This window comes from Nyctibius grandis, chromosome 2, assembly GCF_013368605.1.
Source record: "Nyctibius grandis isolate bNycGra1 chromosome 2, bNycGra1.pri, whole genome shotgun sequence".
Classification (NCBI taxonomy): domain Eukaryota; kingdom Metazoa; phylum Chordata; class Aves; order Nyctibiiformes; family Nyctibiidae; genus Nyctibius; species Nyctibius grandis.
In genome coordinates this window covers 121,795,701-121,812,952 of record NC_090659.1, presented here as the reverse complement: position 1 = coordinate 121,812,952, position 17,252 = coordinate 121,795,701, and positions in this window count along the sequence as shown.

Below are 17,252 nucleotides of genomic sequence, written 5' to 3'. Positions count from 1 at the left end.
TCTTTGAGAACAAATGTCTTCTGTCTTGATTTGAAAGTCTTAAAACTCCATCTAAATGTCACTTTACTCACGTATGCTCTATCTTGCATCTCACCTTGAGCTTCTAAGACACTTCGGAGCATTTACATAACATGTCTAACTGGCACCTAATATGTCCTGTCCTTTGCTGGCCAGTGTTGGAGTCTGACTTTGCTTTTGCAGTCTTGTTTCATGTACTTAATACTATCTTTATAGAGCTTCTGTGAATGAAATAAATGCTTGAGTCTGAATGGAAACACAGACAAACATCACAAGAGAAGAATAATCGACTGAGCAGTAATGTGTGAAGCAATGCTAGAGGCAGTTGGCTTCTGACATCCTTTATTCTATTCTCAGAATGAGAACTAAACCACTGGCAAAGTCTTCTGGTTGGTGAAGAAGCCAACTTGGAAGGTTTCCCTGTGTGAAACATGCTGCTTACAGCATGAAACAGGAAAGCTAAGTAACTGGTCTGCACTATAATTAAGTTTGAACAATAACTAGTCATGGCTTGATCACCAGATTATTTTGTCCAGCCTGGTATTTGCCATAAACTCAAAAGCCTTCCAGTGTTGCTTCAACTGTGAGGAGTATGTTTTGTTCAGTTGGAAAATAAGAACTTCTGATCCAAAAATAGCAGGTCAAATTCTCTGCTGGCATAACTCCATTAATTTCAGGGAAGTAGCACTGGAAGAAAACATGGCCAAGAAGACCTAAATGAGAATCTAAATTAGATGTGAGACGTCAGTAAAGATTTCGATCTTTTTTTTTCCCCCACGACTCTCCAGAGACCAGATCCTCAGCAGGTATAAATTACTATAGTTGCACTAATTTCCATCTGAGCCATGACAATTTGCACAGATTGCAAATTATAGTTGTAAATGAAAAACTCAAGTCATATTCAGGATGAATATATTTTATTCTCTAAAATTCAGTCCCTGCAGAATTCAGATTGTACTGCATATTTTCAGGAGTTGCTTATTTTTATGTCTTACAGAGTTTTTTCCAGATGTAATGTTATAACAGAAAGTAGCATTTGGCATGAGTGTGTTATTGAAAGTGGTTGATGCAATTAACTGATGTTACTGAAATACTTAAACCAAAGTCAAAATTCAAACCAAGTTAACACAATGCAAGATTGATTATGAAGTACTGTCTCTCTATTTAAATGTGATTGCCGTCTTATACTAACAAACACTATTCAGGTAATATGCATTAAACATGGAGTGTATTCGAAGCTGTTTAATTTGAAAATCACCTAAAACTTTTGGGGAAAAAAAAAAAAAGAAAAGAAGGAAAAAAAACCTCAAAACATCCAGGATGCTTGAAAGTGGTGATCTTGAGCAATTAATATATGCAAAAGTCTTAATGTTTCCTCTGATGATTCTATCGTCTGGTCTGTATCTTGAGGCATTGCTAAGGCATACTTTTACAAAGTGTTCAGGTTTGGAAATCCATCATGCCCTTTGTAGGTTTTACTTTTGGGGGTTTAACAGACAGCAGTGGCCCATGAAAAACAGGATGCCTAACATCTCTCCTGATTAGTAGATATGCATATGATTGTAAAATCTGATAAATCCAGTAACACAGGTAATACGATATATAAACAAAAGGTGTAAAATAGTGTGCAAAATGAAATAGTGGAGGGTTTGGGGTTTTTTTTAGGTGGGTGATTCTTTGTGCTTTGTTTTGTTTTGTGTTTTTAATTTTACATGGCAAGCTCACTTGCAATATCACAGTAAATTTATGAATGTTAGAGTGAAAACACTGTCCATAACAGGAAAACAAAGTCAATGATGGTAAATGGCTTTGGAACAAAACTTGAAGACCACTGTTGTTTGCAGCTAAGGAGTGCATCACTATGGAGAGCAGTGAGATAGTGAGAAGTGTGAGAACTAGTTGTCTGAGTTAATTCAGTCAATTTTAACCATTTAATATTGTGTCAGTTTTTTCTTTTCTTTGAAAACCAAGAAAATACATATTCATTAGATACAGGCTATTTTTATTTGGTTTCCATCTGACATCCCAGCAGATGTATTTATACAATACAAAACTCAATGAAACTGGAGAGAAAAATAATATACAGACCCTCATATGCTGATAATAAGTGAGAGACTAAAAAAGTTTGTTGGATGTGTTAACGCTGCTCGAAGAGTTAATATCAGCAGGGCTGGACAAGCTTTTGAAAGGCTACAGTCAAAAAAAAATTTACTTCCATCAAGGAATGCACAGCTTGTTTAAAAACAAAATAAAACAGTTGTAAGTGAAAATAAAGAAGGAAAATATTATAACTGATGCTGCATGACATGCGGTAAAGATGCTTATGTTCGCTTTAAAATGTTGTAGCAAGATAGTATTCTGTATTTTTTTGATACACTTTTAGGAAAATACTTCAGAATAAAGATCTTGCTGTGCTGTTTCAGCTATTTGGATTTCCATACAATTTTAGGTCAAGTGCCTGGGATTCGTTATATAGGCAGTATTATATCTATAATGCCTTACCCCCATCTGCTCAGAAAAAAATTCCCTCTTGGCAGGTATAATTTGTCTTTGGGCTATTGTTATCATCAGTTATTTTCCTATTAAAATAAAAGTTTGCTGCTGACTGGAAGGACCTTACATTTAGAAGCTCTTCAGCAGCGTTGGCGAATAAAATAGCTTTCACTGGAAGGCAGTTAAAAGGAGCAGAGAAATGAACATGATTATTAAGTATTATTTGTGTGTCTAAGGCTGTACATCATAGTAAAAAAAATACTGTATTTAAGCATGCAAAATATAATTAAAATTGGTTTAATTAAAGAATACTATTATACTTGCTCATGTTCAAAAGGGAAAATAAATAAAATGAACCACTGCAGAGGCCTCATTGATTTGCACAATGACAGAAGTCATTAACTGAGCTGTGGTTAAATGGCACTCATCTGCTTCCAGAGGAAATGGACCTGTAGGTCTGTGATATATTTCAAAATATTTTGCTTTTCATGCATGATATGTACGAAATGTGCATTCTGTTGACTGGTGGTACAATCAGCAGGATGTATTTTGACAGCTAAGGGGCAAATTTAAATGTGACTTTCTTTTTAGTGCTCAGGAATTTTTTATTCCCCCTCTGCCATGTGCAATGTAACCCTGTTGAAGATTTTAAATATCTCACAAAGCTTACCCATAATGTATCACTCCCTGCATCTAGATAAGTGTCATCATGTACATTTGACGTAAGCTGAACATGCTGCTCTCTTATGATGTATTGTCTCAGGAATGTCTTCAGACTTCACCGTACGGTAATTGTCGTACCGATTACCGCTGAAATGCATAGACGAAGCAAATTCAAGGGACTAGGGACTTTTCTTTGTCTGAGAGAACAGAGCATATTTTATGTTTAAATGGCAAAGTCAGTTAAAATGTTTAACTTTGCATGAAATTTTGTTTGGGGGAAGATCTAACTCTACAGTTTTAGTGGCTAATTAAGAAAAATCTGTTAGAAGATATTCCTTTGCAGTTTTATAGTGCTCATTACTGAAAGGTTTCAGAGCACTTTATAACTACTGGACTGGTTCCTCAGCTAGCATGAACTGCTTTCATGCATAGATTTCATGAAAATATTTTAATGGAGCTATAACAACATTAAAACACATTTAAGAAACCATTCTGATGTCAGTGTGCTTGGTATCATTATGTCCATTTTACAGAAGAGTGGAATGAGGGAGAAAGATATTAGAAAGCAATACTAATCTCACCTATTTTGGGGAGTGGGATTCAGTTTAAGATTAAAACATCTAAATTTGGTGATAGTTCAGCATGGGGCTTAGGAACACAAAGATAAGAGGTCTTATAATGCCCTAGGATATCAGATATCCACAAGGAGCTGACACAAGAATTACAAGAGAGTTATCTGTTTGAATGGTACCTAATCATGATGAATCTCAAAGGTACTAGACTCATATGTTTGTGCTGTGATTTTCGCCACAGATATCTTCTGTAGACTGAGCTGAATTATCCTCTGAGTGCCACTGACTATGTGCTCAATGTAGTTGCCCAAATGCATGTGTCTGGTGCCAATTAGGTTGTCCTAGGGGCTTCCATCTGGCATGCAGCTGCCACTCTGCAAAGTCTCAATCTCCCTTGGTCTCTGTCATTTCTGACAGCTCCATACGGATTTCCTGGACATCCTAAAGCAATTCAATTCGTCGTTTTGCATTTTAGAGTTGACACCTAGCTTACATGCAGATATCTACATTTAGTATCTTGAGCTTAATCCCACCTAGATGTTTATATTTGGGCCACCTGATTTGAGGTCACTTTGCAGTTAATGGAGAGAAATAATCACTTTTGGAATATGAATCATCCGGCCAGCTTGTGCATCTACCATAGGATGAGGCGAATCATGTGTCTAAAGTCACGGCACATAAATTCTGCCCGCTTGACTAAAATAACATCACAGTTCTCCTTGAAATCTAAACATCCTCTCTGTGTGACCTGGTTTTTGAAGTGAAGAAATGTCTACTGGAAATCATACAGTAACAGGAAAAGAGGACAACAAAACCAAAGAGAACCTATAAGGTTCCTACTAAAAGCAGGTGAAAAGAAACTGAACACATGTGTGGCTGCAGCATGGTTGAGGGAAGGAGAATGGACTTCAGAATAATACAGTAACTGTGAACACAGCTAAATAGTTCTATATACAGCTTCAGAAGTTCCTACCTTCATTTCAAACCTGAAGAGAGGCTTGCCTGTCTGAAAGCTCATTTTATTTTTTTTCTAGGCATGACCTAGTAAAATTTATTAGGTTTCCGTGTAAGCTTTGTCTCACTGAATAGTTCTTCAATCAGTAAAAGGTCTTATACCTAACAAAAAAGACCTTAAAACATTACAGAATAGTCAGTCAGAAATGGTGTAACCTTCACAGCTGGCCTCTCTGAAAGTTTAAACCCTATCTCCTTTTGTATGTTAATCAGGTGACTTCCTGAAAAAGATGGATGAGGAAAACAGTTAAATTATATTTATTCCCTGATTTATGTCTATTAAAGTGCAGTACAAAGGCGTCTCAGTCTTGAAAGGAAAAGTGTTACTCGAGCCATAATAAACAAAATTATACTGAAGACAGGTAGAGAGGTAAACTTGTTGTTGCTCTGACTGCAGGGTTAGGTATGATGCTTGGGATGCTTGCAAGCTCCAAAATGAGCGTGACTGAATCCTTCATGATATTTGCCTAGTTCTGTCTTGCCATGATATGGGTATGATTACATTCTTTATTGGTCATTACCTCCTTGCTTATATAACAAAAAGCTGGAATGTAGATAGCATAGAAAGACAAAAATACCAATGCTTTATAACACACCACAGAAACAGACATTCTTTCCTTAATTATAATTTAGATGTCAGACTTCCCAGCATTTGGAGGAGATGAGAGGTTAGGTGGGAGAATTAGGAGGGAGTGCAAGTTTTAAAATTAATACCAGTCTCGATCAAGAAAATGGGGAAAACTTTTCTCAAATCAGACCTCTTTGTTCACATCAAAGTGATAGTAACTACATTCTTTTCCGTGTTATTAAAAACATTGTCTTGTTTTTACAACACAGTGCACCTTAAAAGACTCATTGTAAAGTTTATGTGAGGTTTGATCCTAAGACTTGTCAAACCACAGAACATTTCTTCAAGGAAATTAAAAAACATGATTATTGACATCCTGTCAGAGAAATATCTCCAAAAGCTTGCAGCTGGATCTACTACTATGGACTAAATCACCACACAGAATTTGCTTATACTTCATTTATATTTTTTCTCTTCAGAAGTGAAATGCATATTTCCAGATCTTTAATGATGCTTTACCTCTCATCTCAGAAATTACTCAGCACTGAAGACTATGCAATAAGGTTGTGGTACCAAACTTTCTAGTAAGTAATGAAAAGACTTGACTTTTCATTTGGAGGATAATAATTTAAAGATTATCTCAGCATCCCCAGCGTTTTCTTTTTATATTTTATAGGTAAGTAGAAATTCCTTTGAAAATACAAATAAAACAGTCTTGGTGCTATCTTGGGAGGAAAAAGTGAAGAGGCTTGGATCATGTTAAAGAAGATTAAAATTATGTTGAAGACACACAGGAAGATAAACTTTCATCATTATTACTGCAGGTTGCTTAGGATATATATTAAGGGGAAAGCCAGAGGTAGGAAGTCCAAAATGAATATATGTAAATACTCAGATAAACCTATTGTTTGGGCACATTCTCATGTCTGTGTTCTGGTGGATGCTGTTTCCACTTCATTTTGTAAATCTTTCATCCACCACAGAAAGTCAGGCTAGGGTTTATCTTGTCTAGTTTTAAGCATCAACATTATAGACATCTACATGTGGGACAGCCACATGCTAAGGGTGACTGACTTGCTCTAGTCATCTATGTGAATTACCTTCTTTGACTTTAAAGGGAGTATAGAGTGATTAGCATAAATAGTAGATGTCTAAATTTCATCACATGAGTCTCACCCTAAATAATGACAAAGATGGTCACCACAGTGTGTATATTATACCTAATTTATGAAAAGCATTAAAATCACTGAAATGAGAAGCTATAGGTGTTCCTATTTGGAAAACAGGCCTATGTACAGCTTAACCATCTGTTCAAAGCAATGTATGCTGTGCAATTGTGTCAAACTGAAAAAATCTATTAGCTTGTGGGTTTGTTTACCCATGCTGTTATTTTTGTTATTCGCACAACATCTAGAAAAAAAAAAATCAGTAAAAACCTCTAACAAAGAAAAGTAAACCTGATGCAACAGGCAGCAATCAGGGGACAGCATCTGCCAGGTACTAAGAACTCATTTAGACCCGTAGAAGTTTAAAGCACACAGGGTTAGTGCCTCAGTACCCAGCACCTAGTGCATGATCAGCAGAGACAGTCTAATAAGGAAGAGTGTAATAATTCGAGCCTGTTACAAAATAACATTCCGAAGTTATTCTCTCACTGATTCTATTTTGTATCTTGGGTTCTGACTTGTTAAGCATCAGCCTAATTTGAGTTTGACTAATTTATCTTTTCCAGTCATTAGTAGCCCAGCAACCATGCCAAGTAGATGTACAAAGAAATTTGCTCTTTTCCCCGTTCTTTAGGAAGGATTGAAAGCAGTACAAAGATGAAGCAATTAACAAGGAAGAAATAAACCAGCGTGTTTTCTTTGTCTCCCAAACACTTAGAAAATTATATCATATAAAACTGAGATCGGGGGGAAAAGATAGTTTCAAAGCAAAAGTCAAGAAAATTGCTAATAATCACCCTATTCCTAAGGGGAAAAAAAATCAAATAAGAAAGCAGGTCATTGCAGGCCACAAGGAAAATCCCTCAAGCTTTGGAATTCATTATTTTTAGTTTAGTATTTTCTATTTTTTTCATAGAATCATAGAATCACAGAATGGTTTCGGTTGGGAGGGACCTTAAAGATCATCTAGTTCCAACCCCCCTGCCACAGGCAGGAACACCTTCCCCTAGACCAGGTTGCTCCAAGCCCCATCCAGCCTGGCCTTGAACACTGCCAGGGAGGGGACAGCCACAGTTCTCTGGGCAACCTGTGCCAGTGTCTCACCACCCTCACAGTAAAGAATGTCTTTTATTATGTGTTCTATATTCTATTATATAAATTATATATTATATATATTATATAAACATAATAAATAAATAAAACATTTCAATTTGTATAAAAATATAATGCTCTATAAACATCGAGTGAAATGCTCAAGCACATCAGGAATTACTAGCCTCCTTAATGAGTCTGGTATTGTATTTCAAAAGAAACTTACGACCTGGTAGTGATATATCTAAGATTGGCTGTTCTGATAATCTCAGAACAGTAGAAATCAGTAATTACTAAGCAAAAACCTTCTCCTTTCTTATGGATATTTCCATTAAATGGAATTTTGCAGAGTGCCTGTTCCTAAAATGTCAGATATTTATGTCAGCATCTTGATGACACAAGCCTGTATTTTCTGCTTTAGTGTTAAGACTACTATGAAGCAGTCGGATACAGTGATGATGAACTTGAATAAATAACTAGCTTGCTAGCTATAAATGGCTCTTACTGCAATCACTTTAATACTCACTCTCATTTGCTACAAGGAGGATAATGTATTTTCTAATAAGAAAATATAAAATGAAGGTCTTTTATTACTGTAATGAAGTAAAATTTAATGCCAATAAACATATGAAAATGCTAAGAACAAGGAAGTTCTTCCAATAGCTTTACTTCAAAGTCAATGGATAAAGCTTTCCATCTAAGCACAGCTTAGTCTTTTTTTCACACCTCATACGGCCACATGCAGGGAAAAAGAACAACTCATAAAGATTGGTAGCCTTCTTACTATGAAATGTAAAGAAGTTCCATTTATTTTTTTTAAAATCCCACACCTTTACATGTCTTTTCCTCCAAATTTGAGTGCCAGATTAATCTTTGGAACACATACATCTTCTAATTTTCAAAGACTGTGTGACAATTTCTTTCCCTCTGGTGGGCAGAAGAAAACCTCCTGTTAGCTTTCAGGACTTTGGGATGGAAGAACCAATGCTTCTGGTGATGGAAATCACCCCTCAAAGTCCTTACACTAAGAAATTCAGGAGTCAGTCCCCACTAATATCTCACCCTAGGACATAAGAGCAGAGCTGCTTTTAGTTCTGAACAGTACCAGAAGATCTGCAGTTTCTCGACATCTACAGAAGACAAATGCTGAAAGCCACTCCAGCAGCCTTTGTGGCACTGGTGCTACCCAGGCCCTTACATCTATTTCTTCATCAGCGCTCAATCAGTGATTCTGTAAGCAGAAGGTTTCAGAAACTGTCACTCAACACAGCACTTCTGTTTTATCTTGCTCACAATTTAACTGCAAATGATAAATCAGCTAAAGAGATATAAATGAAGGCAGATTAACCTTTGGAACTGCTACTAGGAGCTGCTGATTACCTTATTCAAGGCAATGAATCTTCACTAGAATCTGCATTACACACACAAAGCTTTTAATACCAATATATTGAATATGCACATATTGTTACATGCCTGTACCATCACAATCTTTTTTCAATATTTTCTTCAAATTCTGAAAACAGTATTTTTTTGGCAGTGTTTTATTTCTTTTATTTCAATTTATTGGGGGAAAGGGCTTGCGGGAGAGCACATTTTCTTTTCTTTAAAGTATACATAAGCTCTTGGTAATCGTATGGACAATATCTTGTACAACAATATTATAATATACATGTATCTTTTTTTTCTGCTTCTGTGAGGTCTGCAAAGCATCAGTATTTATGTTGTACCTTTCCTAGTGACATCTATGTCAAATGACTTCCTTTAACTTAACAAGAATAAAACTGAAGTGCTGATTATTAGCCCTCATGCTAAATTGCAGCTGACTGACTTTCCTTTTCAATCAGCCTTTTCTCTTAAAGAGCTGCTGATGAAGCCTGACTGAAGACTTTGACAGCTTTCTATTTAAAAACAATTCTATTTATATACCATATGATTACATTTATGGATACACGTGACAGAACCTTGTTTCTTATGGTTAGAGAATCTTGTATGAGAATAGGACTTTGCTATTTCTCTATTTTTCTTTCAGTAAAATGTCAGATATTTGGGGCTGTTCAGCCTGGAGAAGAGAAGGCTCCAGGGAGACGTTCTAGCAGCCTTCCAGTACCTGTAGGGGGCCTACAGGAAAGTGGGAGAGGGACTTTTTACAAGGACATGGAGGGATAGGATGAGGGGGAACAGTTTTAAACTGAAAGAGGGGAGATTTAGATTAGGTCTTAGGAAGAAATTCTTGACTGTGAGGGTAATGAGACACTGGCCCAGGTTGCCCAGAGAAGTTGTGGCTGCGCCCTCCCTGTCAATGTTCAAGGCCAGTTTGGATGGGGCTTTGAGTAACCTGGTCTAGTGGAAGGTGTCCTTGCCCATGGCAGGGGGATTGGAACTAGATGATCTTTAAGGTTTCTTCCAATTCAAACAATTCTATGATTCTATGAAATTTCAACCTTTCTGAGTTCAGTGGAAGAATTTTTAATGCACTTGGGCCAGTGTTCATTCTGTAAATTATGAAGACTCCTGTGCCTGCATAGACTTCTACTGAATAGAGAATATTAATTAGAGTATAATTAGATAAAGACAGGAGAGAAAGGAACATGAGTACAAGGCAACAGAAATTATCATGATTAGAAAAAAATGAAACCACCAAACACTAAGTGCTTCACACTAGGACAGTTAGTGCTGTTAAACCATTTTGACAGCATCACACAAAGCCAAATTCTGAGAAGAGAAATTAGAAAGAAATTACATTAATTCTTTCACAAAATGGTACAGAAATCTCCTTTTCATGTGTGATACTATGGAAAAACTATATAATGACTGAGGGAAAATGGATTGATTTAGTGAAATAAACTAGGACGTGGTATTCATTTGGCCGGTCTTTGTTTCTACATCAGAAACATTCAAAGATGGCTGGTATACTACTAAATAGTATTTAAATTTGTAAAGAGTATTTGAATAGGTTTTCATTTTTAAAGGCAATATATAAAATAAGGATTATGTTGTGGCGCCTCTTGGCTTTTTGAAAGTCAGAAGCATTTGTTATGAAAATAAAACAGTCTACAGAATTGCATGGTCATGGGAACGTTAATAAGATTTAAAATTTGCATAGGTTGAGTTTCTTGCAACTAAATTTTGGCTTTCAACACATGAAATACTTGGTACATTTAAAAATAGACAGATAAATGACTGGTGAATCTTAAAACATATCCAGTTACTATAACAAATGATTGTTTCTTTCTGGGAGAAATCAGCTGTTTTATAAGATTATAGACAGAACACAGTCTGAAATACAGTCCTGAAATACATCATGAAAAGTTTTTGCATGGCCAAACAGCATCAAAATTGTTTGAATGATTTGAATTTAATTTTACTGTCTATTCCACATCCTACTCAAATACCATTCATCTAAGAAGCACCTATGTTCTGGATATGGGACTACGAATAACAAATTAAAAATTAAATTGTAGCCGGTTGGAATTTGGCACATCACTTACTGCAAAAGTTCCATCAAAATCCCCATGTTGCAAAAATGTATGGGAAATGCATAATTTCATGCTCATTAATTTTGTTAACCATGAAAAATTAAAATAAAAAATATACAATGAATATTTTAAAAAAGAATGAAAGTATTCTCAAAAAAACCCGTGGTTTTCCATGGTCTTTGGTACATGAATAAAATACTTTGCATTGGTTTTGACATATTATGGGAGTAGCAGAAAAACAATTAAAAGCATTTTGACCTTTTTTCTATTGCCTATTAGAAAATTTCAGGAAATCATCAAAACCAAAGATTTTTTAAATTATTTTTATACTGAAAAGAAGTGGGGAAAATAGTATCACTTAATTTTTATAACTTCCTATCTCCACACATTTTTTTTCTTCATATTCTGTTATTCAAACCTCTGTAAGATATTTTAGGAAACAAGCCTCAATGCAGCCACTGTCAACACTGAGAAATAGTTTCGCATATGTCTTTTCTTACTACGACTACCAGCTAGAATAGACAAAATTAAAGAATAGTGTGGAAAAGGGTACAGAGCCATGCAGTGGTGTGGCAACCTGGGGAATGACAAAATATGCCCATATTCCTCTTCCCGTGCCAAACTGTTTTGTGAGAATGGTCCAACTTCTGCCTACCAAAACATCCACATGGATACAAGCCACAATATATTTTGCTGTTCTTAGTGAGCTAAGGGGATTGGATATCTCCAGGTGTAGGGATTACTGGTTCCTGCCCATCTTGGATGCCTTGGGTTCCTCAGTTCTTCCACAGACATAAACGGGTTACCTGCAAGCCCCAGTGTTACCACAGCCTTTCTGCAGCCGATATCGAGGAGCACGGCCAAGGGAGCTGCACTTGAAATATTGCATCAGACGTGGCTCAGCAGCCTCAAGTCGGTCACTTCAGTCAATGGAGAGCATGGCTAAAGCGGCTGGATGGTGGCAGTGTTCCACTGTCTTTGAGACTTTTTGCTGCTTCTTATGACCGTTTTGCCTCTCACAGAGGGCCTGGCCTGGCCAGCAAGCCAGATGGTCATAATATCTGATAAATGTTTCCAGTGAATGGAGTGGACACTGCTGTGCATTGACAACTGAGCATCTGATGTCAAAAGTAATCTGTATGCAGAATAACTAGGAGAGAGGGATGTATAATTGCAGGACAGAGAGAAACAGGGGTGGGGGTTTCTACAAGAATGATAATGAGAATGATTAAGAGATGAAATAAAGCCCTCCTCCATGAACAGAAATTGCAAAGAATAGTGCTATTTCCCAAAGAAATGAAACAAGCAAGAGGGGACATTATAAAGTGTTAAAAAACAAATGCTGTGTGGCAGGAGGAATCGGGACTACTATTCTCCCCTGGCATAAAGGAGGCCTTCAATCAATCAACAAAGGACAATTGCTGATTATTTCTATACAACGAATAATTAGGCTGTGAAATGCACAGCTGCATGATACAAAGGGAGACTGGACAGTTATATGACTAACAACACTACTGACTTAATGATCCAAGTTTTGGGTAGGGACATAAAATCCCATAATTTAAACCAGTGCCTGATGGCTATTAATAGCAAGGTTTTCAAAGTAAGCAGGCTTTTTAAATCTCTTTCAGCACATATTTTTTGTAGCTACTTCACTGCAGCTACTGTTGAAGACAATAGAAGATGAGATGGATTTGATACCTTATGACTTCTACTATACCCCCATGAAATGCTACAGCGTATTTCACCACAGTATGTGATAGATTTCTATTTTTGGGTACTGTTCATTGCAAATGTACTGCCCTGGGAACAAGATGTAAAATGATCCAGCTCTGGTAGAATTATGCAGAACCTAATAATCTCCTATTAAGTTTCACATTCAAACTCTTAACTGCTTGTCCAGAATCAGACGTGGATATCTTCAGAAGTAGCACTTTCTGTCATAAATCTTATAACTAACAGGGAGTGCATCTGCTAGAGATACGGAAGCCAAGCCTTAAAATTTTCCACAGTCCTCTTCTTTCAGCTTAACAGGCTGACACTTCTACATCACTCAGCTGGCTGACGGTACCTCTGTCATGATCTGACCTCCAGGCCAATGCAGTTAATTTCTGATTTGCCTTCTGGTGTTATGCAGAAAAAGTCAACTTCTGTGCTGCATGTACACCTCAGACATGCTGCACAGAGAGCTAGTGTGGGCAAGCTGAGCAGTTTTATGAACTCTGTTATTTTTCCTGTTGTTACTGGTGTTTCCATGGTCCAGCAGTTCCAGGAACTGCATTTCGCATACCAATTCTCTTCTTAGTGTGTCTTTTCCCAAATACTTCTGTTTTTGCAACTCTTCTTGTTCAGCAGAAAGTTATGAGTCAGAAAGCATCTAGGAGATGCAGAGTATAAGGTTTGCCATTTTAGGGATAAACATTGCCATTTGCGAGCCATACACTTCTTAGACAACGATCGTGCTGCCACTGCTTGGTCAAAAGCAATAGAGCAGTCTAGATTAATGAGGATTAGTAAGACCTTTGGATAGTGAAGCACTTACTAAATTAGCAGGACTGTACACCATGCTGGCTTTAACTCTGTAGGAGTCCAGCGAGCAACACTCCTGTAGAGTTAATCAGCTGGCAAGCTTTCATAGTGCTCTTGTCCTTGAGTAACCTGAAATTCTGGTTTTTGGCCCTATTCCTCAGGGCAGCCTTGCCATGGGGAAAGATCCGAATATCTTTTTCATAAGTGCAGAAAGAATTAGCTCTCTACTTCAACATGCAGGGATGGATTCAGTGAGGAGACCACTATCCCCTCAAGGGATATAGCAGAGTGGCTGAAGCAGAGTTTATTAGAGTTTTATTACAGGTCATATTTTAAATCCTTCCTTGTCCAAGGAAAGCTCACTGAAATATCACAGAAAGCACAAGCATGTTATGATAGTGCCAGGGTTATAGCCCAATGTCAGAGACAGTGTCAAAACTGCTCAGTCTTGTAACACCAAGGCCAGACTAGTGAGGCTGACCATTGCCTTCCTGCTGCATGGGTGGTTATAAGAGCAGGGGAGAACCATGTCCTACCGCCCCTTCCTCCACATCACCTGGTTCCACATGCATTACCATTCAGTTATGCAATGCTCCTATATGAAGCCAACATTTTCCCCACCGTGAGACAGGTGAAATGTCTCAGTAGCTGGGAACCTGCTCTTTCCACTGTTGACTTCTTCCCAGAAGAAAAAGGGCTGCAGGAAGAAGGCACAATTACTCCTCAGAAACATGACTTCCGATTCGACTTCTTCAGACAAAAGCTAGTAAGCTAAGTGTGTAGCCCTGAACAACTCAGCCCTAAAGGCAAGTAAATCTTCATATGAAGACACAAAAGTTACCCTGAGCCACAAGAGAGTAATACTGCGTCAAATTGTATTTGCTCCAGCATCAGAACCTAGGAAGCTATCACCCTACACAGTTACCTAGCACCTGGCACTGGAGACAATACTGTTTAATAATGGCAACTGCCAAAATGCACTTTTTAACCAGTAATCAATCTTTCAAAAACAGAAAGCATGTAAGGAACATGGAATGCTTTCAATTGCTCCAATTAAAACCACATTTTCATACATCTATATACCTACAAACAAATAACTGAGATCTCTTAGGAACTCATCCTGGTTATTATTCAAAATCAATATATTTTAGTACCAAATATTTGCAACAAAGTTCTCATTTAATTGCAATCATCTGGGCTAAATTTGTTTTGAACTTATGAAATGCACAGATTTCCTTGATGGGAATTTATCGTTCAGTAATTTGACACAGGATTGAAATATCTGATCACTACTTTGTTGAGTTGTTCCGTAATGTTGCAAAGCTACATTGAATACAGTGCAATCTGGTGTTCTGGGCTGGGGATCAGACAGCCTGGATTCACTCTTTCTATGTTCTTTGACCTGCTGTGTGATCCTAAACAAGATGCTTCACTTCTCCACGTTTCTCCTTCTAGACATCCTTCCATATCACTGCTTTTTTTGTTCAATTTCTCATCTGTCCCACATGCTGTCTTATTTCACTTGCCATACATCCAGTATTTATAGTATATATATTATATACCATTGCTTTTAGGCTATAAATTCTTTGTCTTTTACCAAGTAAACGTAGTCCTGATAGAAGAGCTCTAAAACCCATTATTAATTGTCCATCATGAATCACAAAATATACACCTAAGAAAAATAAACATAGTATAAATTGGGAACGGGGGAGTAGTGTACTTTCAGGGGCAAGCTGAGGGGGAAGGAGGGGAAAGGAAGCCATGTGCTTCTTCCAAGCCTTATAAGATTTTATAACGAGCTATAAATGAGACCTTGATTTCAGTGGGAATTTCTGGGTGCTATTGTAATACAAGTAATAAGTGCCATTAGATATACAATCTGAGGTTACTTTCCAGGTTTAGTGTATTTAGGCTATAAATGTGGCCCTGATAATATTTCCTTCACTGATTTTTAAAGCATTTATAATTAACTGCCAGAGCAGTTTTAGCCACTGACTGGAAATCTCCCAGCAAGGTCTCTATAAATAAACGGTTCAATAAATCATGGGAACTTCTCTTCTGCTATTATGAGAAGCAATGCCAGTAGAAGTGGCATTGGGAGTGTCGATCTGCTGGAGGGTAGGAAGGTCCTACAGAGGAATTTGGACAGGTTAGATAGGTGGGCCGAGACCAATGGCATGACGTTCAACAAGAACAAGTGCCGGGTCTTACACTTCGGCCACAACAACCCCATGCAGCTCTACAGGCTGGGGGAAGAGTGGTTAGAAAGCGGCCCGGTAGAAAGAGACCTGGGGGTGCTGATCGACAGGCGGCTAAACATGAGCCAGCAGTGTGCCCAGGTGGCCAAGAAGGCCAATGGCATCCTGGTCTCTATTAGGAATAGTGTAGCCAGCCGGTCTAGGGAAGTGATCGTCCCTCTGTACTGGGCACTGGTGAGGCCGCATCTTGAGTACTGTGTTCAGTTCTGGGCCCCGCACTTCACGAAAGATGTTGAGGTGTTGGAGCGAGTCCAGAGGAGGGCGGCCAAGCTGGTGAAGGGTCTGGAGGGTCTGACCTACGAGGAACGGCTGAGGGAGCTGGGGTTGTTTAGCCTGGAGAAGAGGAGGCTCAGAGGTGACCTTATTGCAGTCTACAACTACCTGAAGGGAGGTTGTAGTGAAGTGGGAGTCAGCCTCTTCTCCCAGGCAACTAGCGATAGGACAAGAGGACACAGCCTCAAGCTTCGCCAGGGGAGGTTCAGGTTGGACATCAGGAAGAATTTCTTTTCAGAAAGGGTTATTAGACATTGGAATGGGCTGCCCAGGGAGGTGGTGGAGTCACCATCTCTGGATGTGTTTAAGAAAAGACTGGACATGGCACTTAGCGCCATGGTCTAGTTGACAGGGTGGTGTCAGGGCAACGGTTGGACTCGATGATCCCAGAAGTCTCTTCCAACCTGGTTGATTCTGTGATTCTGTGATTCTGTGATTCTAGAAAATAACTAGAAAAATTACATTTATTCATTAAATGAAAAGAAGACACAAAAAAAGTATTTAGGACATTACACTTGCTTAAACCTTACCAATTTTTTATTCATGATCCCTTCTATACAAAATTATAGTTTTTCTTCGAGATACATATTATAAAGATGTTAATTTTATATTGATTATTGTTTTTTATCATGTTTATGACATTAAACAGTGTTCAGAGCACAAACATGGCTCTGTATCCAGGGCTTAAAATGCTTATTGCCGGTATGCACAAGTACTACTCTAGGCTATCTTAAAGCGCATCTGCCTCAGAAAGATCAATACCACAAAGGAGAATAATAGTGGTTCTTTTTTATTGTGGTATGTCTAGGTAGGTCAGCAAAGATGGGATTTGAAGGATCATAGTGAAAAGTGTTTCCCATGTCCCAAGAAAAAATGTACTGCAGCATAAGCATTGAAGAGCTGTGAAAAGCCTGCATTATTTTTCCCAGCTTATTAAAGTAAGTGAAGATAGATACAAATTAAGTAGTAGTGAGAAAAAGCAGCAAGCTTATAATCTGTAACAACCTCTCACCAGACCTACACATAGTAGAATCACCTTAATAATGCAAAGGCCTCTTAACATGCCTGAAAGCATTAAACATGACCGACACAGTGAAATGTGTCATAAAAGCACAATTATCTGTGAACAT